This window comes from Anoplophora glabripennis, unplaced genomic scaffold (genome assembly GCF_000390285.2).
Source record: "Anoplophora glabripennis isolate ALB-LARVAE unplaced genomic scaffold, Agla_2.0 scaffold816, whole genome shotgun sequence".
NCBI classification, from domain to species: Eukaryota; Metazoa; Arthropoda; class Insecta; order Coleoptera; family Cerambycidae; genus Anoplophora; species Anoplophora glabripennis.
In genome coordinates this window covers 169855-175865 of record NW_019416900.1, presented here as the reverse complement: position 1 = coordinate 175865, position 6011 = coordinate 169855, and positions in this window count along the sequence as shown.

Genomic DNA, 6011 nt, shown 5'->3' with positions numbered 1-6011 from the left:
ACACGTTTTTCGTGAGTTACTCACATTATTTTTCATGATTATTGAGTAATACAGAATTTGGCAAAGCCGTAATCCAAACTGATGTTTTAATATCCTGCTATAAATGATTTATGAGCTACACAGCTCATGTAAATATTATAATCACACCTCTGTTGACAAACATGTGACATTGTCCTATGCAACTTGCATTAATGTCCCGTCACAAATCAAATACGGGTCGATTTGAATACGTTTCCCGTCTGTATTGATCAGGTGCTTTATGGTTATTAGTGCCATGTAATCTCATTAATATTAAAGCATATTGTGGCAAATTCTTATTTATTGTATACCCACAGTATTCATGCCAGCGATATAAAAAGTCAAGCAACGCTGATCGTGTTTGGTATTTGGATGGTTGACCATCCAGGGAAGGCTCGTGATGCTCGTTCACCTTCTAGTGGCTTGTATGTCGGTGTATTTACACAAGCTATATACATGTAGACATACTATCCCTCGGAAAGGACAAAAACCTATGTCTAAGCAATGTTAGGCAAGTAAAAAGTCCATACTCAACGACAATGCGGGAGTTCGGTAAAATTTCCAGGTTGAGGGTTGCTTGTCTCCTGGCGTCAGTGTTCTGCCATAGTAGCAGAAATAGGTCGACGTAAAATAACCAAAAAGCAAAGCAAACGATTAGGTTCATCTAAGATATCTAGTAGAACCCAAAGCAGTGACAACAGTTCAAACTAATTAAAAAAAAAGTTAGCAAGAAAATTCTAAAAGGAAAAGGCCTGGAAGAAAATTGTCTCCACAAAAGGACTTAGGCAACCCACATTACATTATTACGAAGATTTGGTCGTCGTCCTACCAACATTGCAAAATAGGAGACACAAAATACCCAGTGGGACAAATAAGTACAAGGGAATGGAGATACCGGATGTCTCAAAAAAGAGTGGAAGGACAGAAAACGAACTCAAACTAGAGTATGTAAAAGTGAGTTAAATAGTAATAAATATTGATGTGAAATGAGATATTTAATGATGATTTTTGTTGCTCTCCGCGCCTTTATCACTTGTATCAAATTCGAGTCAGATGTAGTTATGTCGATTCTCAGATACCAATGAAATAGTAATTTTTAAAAGAAATATTTTTGGGCTGAGGTATTCAATCTTTTGTATCTGAAGAATCGGTGGTTGTTGTATGGCCACTGTTTTCTGGGACACTCTGTATATTTAGCAAATTTAAAATATAAGATCACAGGTTCTAGAAGTTTTTGTACAGTCCACAATTTTGATAATGGACGAGAGTTCTCAATAAAATGTTTATCTCCCAATGTAAAAATAGAAAATTTCCAAAGAAGTGGTAATGTTAAGGAGGAGGCCGTGCTGTAACAAAAGAAATAGTCAGGATGGACTCTTTCATAAAGTCTGTACTGTTTTAAAGAAAGTTTTCAACATAAATAATTCTAGTTCGCGTTCGTGGACATCTTCTGTATAAAACGACCATCCTTTGCCTCCGTGAGACGTCTCCTTACAAAGTGACGGAGAGGAGCGTCAGGCGACGGCGGCGGCGGCGGCGGGAGGTGCGTATCTGGGAAGACGTATCAATCATCCGCGTAGTGACGAAAATACATTAATAAATCAAGAAACAGCCGAGGGGACCTTTTCCGTCTCATATAAGGCGAAAGAATGCTTAATAACGGCGTCGGATCGCGTCAGATTCCGTCCCGGCGTCAGTCAGATGTTTTTATGGGTCTGATTAACGATGTTTTGATTTCGTTTTTCGGGATGTTGATGACTTCTCCCTCCCCTAAGAACCGCGGAAGATGTAACCTTCGTTGTTTTTGAATCTAAAGATCCTCATTAGTATAAGTTCTTAGTATAATTTCGGCGCAAACGGGCATAAGAAGTATATCAAAATTCATATCCATATCTAATGTAATTCTAGAGATATGAAACAAAAACTTATTGTTAGCTGACATCTTTGAACAACTAAAGCTTTCTCGTGGCTAATTTTGGAACTCATGGTCATATGATTTTTTTCATGGTTTCATGTATAGAATCATACTTCAAGTTTAAAATTTATGGATATAGAGTAAGGATCACTCCGTATAAATTTGAAATATGGTCACTTAAGAATACCCAGTACGGCTGCTGTAATATTCAATATACAGGGTGGCCAAATGAAAACGAAACAGAGCCATTTTCAGGAACTACATCAAGATTGTAGAAAAACGCTCACAATCAGACCTGTCGACATTCTTTGCTGGTATTTTTGACTCCGCCACTTTCACCCCCAAGCAAGGGTAAGCATCACCCCAAAATATTTAAATGGCATTGGGGGTTGAGTAATATTTCTTTTGAAAGCTCTTACAATTCTCTTTACAACAGACTTTAAATTTTATAATTCCGCCCAATACTTTGAAAAAAATTTACATTTTAAAATTTAAATTATGTTTAGTTGCTTACTTACTACTTAGTTGATTAAATGTTCAAACTGATGACCGCCCGCTTCCATACAAGAATAAAGATTTTGTTCGAAACGTTCGCGCACATTCCGAAGCATTTCCGGAGTGATTCGACGGCATTCGTCGACGATTCTTTGACGCAAATCTTCCAGCGACGCTGGCTGTGTTTTATAGATTTTACTTTTTAGGTATCCCCACAAAAAGAAATCAAGGGGCGATAAATCCGGTGATCGTGGAGGCCACTCAATGCTGCCTCTTCTCCCAATCCAATTCCGTAGAAAACGTTGGTCCAAATACTGACGGACAATTAACGCATAATGCGGAGGAGCACCGTCCTGTTGAAAAATCAAATGATCTTCATCATACTCTGGAACATTTTCAATAATATCAGTCAAGGCAGGGTCAATAGCGTCTTCCAGTAATTGCAAATACATTTGGCCAGTCAAATTACCAGGTAGAAAAAAAGGACCCACCAGCCGGTCACCGAAAATTCCAGCCCATACATTTAATTTTTCCGGTTGCTGTGTATGCACCTCGTGAAAAACTCTTGGGTTTGAATCGGACCAATAGCGGCAATTGTGACGATTTACCGTCCCGTTCAAGAAAAAACTGCATTCATCAGAAAAACAGATGTTAAAAAGGAACTGTGGATCGTTCCCTGCTCGCTCACTCATTATTTCGCAAAATTGCAAACGGCGGTCATAATCATCCTCATGAAGTTCCTGGACTAAATGTATTTTGTATGGATGGAATTTATTCTTCTTCAAAATGGTTTGTATGCTAGTTCGATTGATCCCAGACACAGATGCCAGCTGCCTCGTACTTAATGTAGGATCAAGATGAACTTGTCCCAAAACTGCAACTTCACTAGCTTCATTAACTATAGGTTTTTCAATTTCTCGTTTTTTATTGGCTACGTTCCCTGTCTCTTGAAATTTTTTTACTAACTCTAGAACATACTTCCTCCTGACATGTCGATCTTGATGTTGTTCATTAAATAGCTGAGCTGTTCTATTCGCACATTTATTGTTCATAAAGTAAAGCGAAATGATATCTACCCTTTCCGCAATGGAATAAACCATAGTGTTTAATTTTCAAAAACACAATTAAATAAACTACCAACCAACGCTTCCAAATAATACTAGAAAATAATTTGGAATCCACTAATTTTACGTTCATTGTGTGTGTATAGCATTCATTTCTGTTTTTTACAATTGTGTTTTTTTTTACGAAAGTGATAACAAATCGCCAAAAACCAATGTAACGCAAGAAATACTAAATTTATACCATTGGCGTACTTAACTCGAATGACTGACATTTTTACCGTTACTAATTGTTTGTACATAAGTTTCAACTTTAAAATCAAAATTCTTAATAAGTATTGGGCGGAATTATAAAATTTAAAGTCTGTTGTAAAGAGAATTGTAAGAGCTTTCAAAAGAAATATTACTCAACCCCCAATGCCAATTAAATATTTTGGGGTGATGCTTACCCTTGCTTGGGGGTGAAAGTGGCGGAGTCAAAAATACCAGCAAAGAATGTCCCACTTTAATCTAAAATCAACGGGTCTGAGCGTTTTTGTACAATCTTAACGCAGTTCCTGAAAATGGCTGTTTCGTTTTCATTTGGCCACCCTGTATTTTGTACTATTTTAATTGTATTGGACTGATTCAAACAAATTCAAAATATCCAAAAAAAAATGTTTTTATTTTATCGAATGAGGTTAAGCAATTTTTTAAATTTGTATGAATTAATAACTAATAATAAATAAATTCGAAAGCTAATAAGAAATGCTTTTTTATGTAAAAGAAAATATCTTTTATTCTTTTCTTTTTTTTTCTTCCTCAAATTTTTGCCCACTATTTTTCTTTACTTTTGTTTTGTGAAATAATTTTCTAGTTCTTTTAGATGAATTATTGCGTATTCCCATCAAAATTCTATTAAAAAAAATCCTTTGGCATTCAGTGATTTTCATGCGATGAACCCTGGACTTGTTTATTCAATTTATAACCCCACAATTCATTCACCTAGCTTCCCAGTGCATCTCACAGCAACCCCGGGACCTGCCAACCAAAGTCCATCCCTCAGTCTCTAATTAGAACGCCGGATATCAGCCCTATACAGTTTTGACGGCAATCAATCGGAGTGATTGATCAACAAAAACGCTCGTAATAGCTTATTTACATGTATCCCAGTGCTGCGATGATGACGGCACAAATCCAGGTGGTGTGAAATGGCCTGCTCGAAAGTTTATATCGCTGGGGTCGTCGCTTTACATGGTCTGCCATTCATTAAGCCGACATGAGTGATATGGTGTCGTTACCGATTGGTAGCGTTGTCAACTGAGTCGAATAATAGGTTTTCAGTACCGACATAAACGGCGCGGGACAAAAAAATGCGTCGAAAGTTCGCTCGTGTGTAATGAAAATGCAAAAGTCTCCATAAAGCTGTCAAAAGCGTCGAAAAATAATTTCCATTGAAACTTCAAATTATTTTTTTAGATAATCAGGTGTTCGATATCTCAAAATATAAAAAAATATACTTCGTATTGCGAATTGCGAAGTCATAAAACTGCTTGTTTTATGCGAAGGAATACCCGCATATTTTTTTTAAAACTGGTATAATTTAAACCCATAGTCCAGGAAAGTTAGATATAAAAAGACGGAATAAGCGAACTTTTTTACTCTGAGATTTTTTTTATAGAAAAATGTAGGTTTTGAGGTCCAAAAACATGTGTCACACACTCGCAACCTTTAGGAATATACAGCGTTTTGAGATAAAGACATACTGTATATCGAGGGCGTAATATCAGAAGGGCGTACGAACCAAATCTGAAATTTTACAGGCATACGCCTTTCTGATATTATAGTTTTGCGAAATTGGTTCATACACCTAAGTAAAATGTGTTAGAATAGTGTTGATGTTTATGAATATACAGGGTTTCCCGAAATTAATGGGACACAGAGCAAGAGTATAGTCCTTACATCAAAATAATGCGATTAAGCCAAACTTACCTTGGTCCATTTGTGACTAATAAAAAAGTTACAGGGCGTTAAAGTTGAAATTTTGAATTCGAAATTCTTAAAATTCTTAGAAAGTTTTCAAAGGATTCTTTTGAAAATTTGGATTAGGGGGTTTTCTGGGACGAGAAAAACGAATCCGTACTTAATTTTGCTGTAGACGCTAGAGGGCGCTACGAAATGTACTCTTGGTTGATAAAAACTGGTTATAACTTTTTTATCAGTGTGTGTACGAAAGTTTTAATAGAAAAATATTGTTCTCCTATCTATTTTTCACAAATAAGGGATACTTGTTTTATGTCGATAAATTTAACCGTTTTCGATTTATTTCTTGTTTTTCTATTGGATGCAATAAAATAAAATAAAATAAAAGTTTGTAGTTACTTACGTAAAAAACTAAAGATTATTTTTAATAATAATTTAATTACATTCAGGTGGCTACATTAAATTCTCAATATGACCCCCGTTTACATTAATACACAATCTTATTCGTTTGATAAATGATTGTCTAATATTAAATAGTGTTTCTTCATTTCTTAATAAAT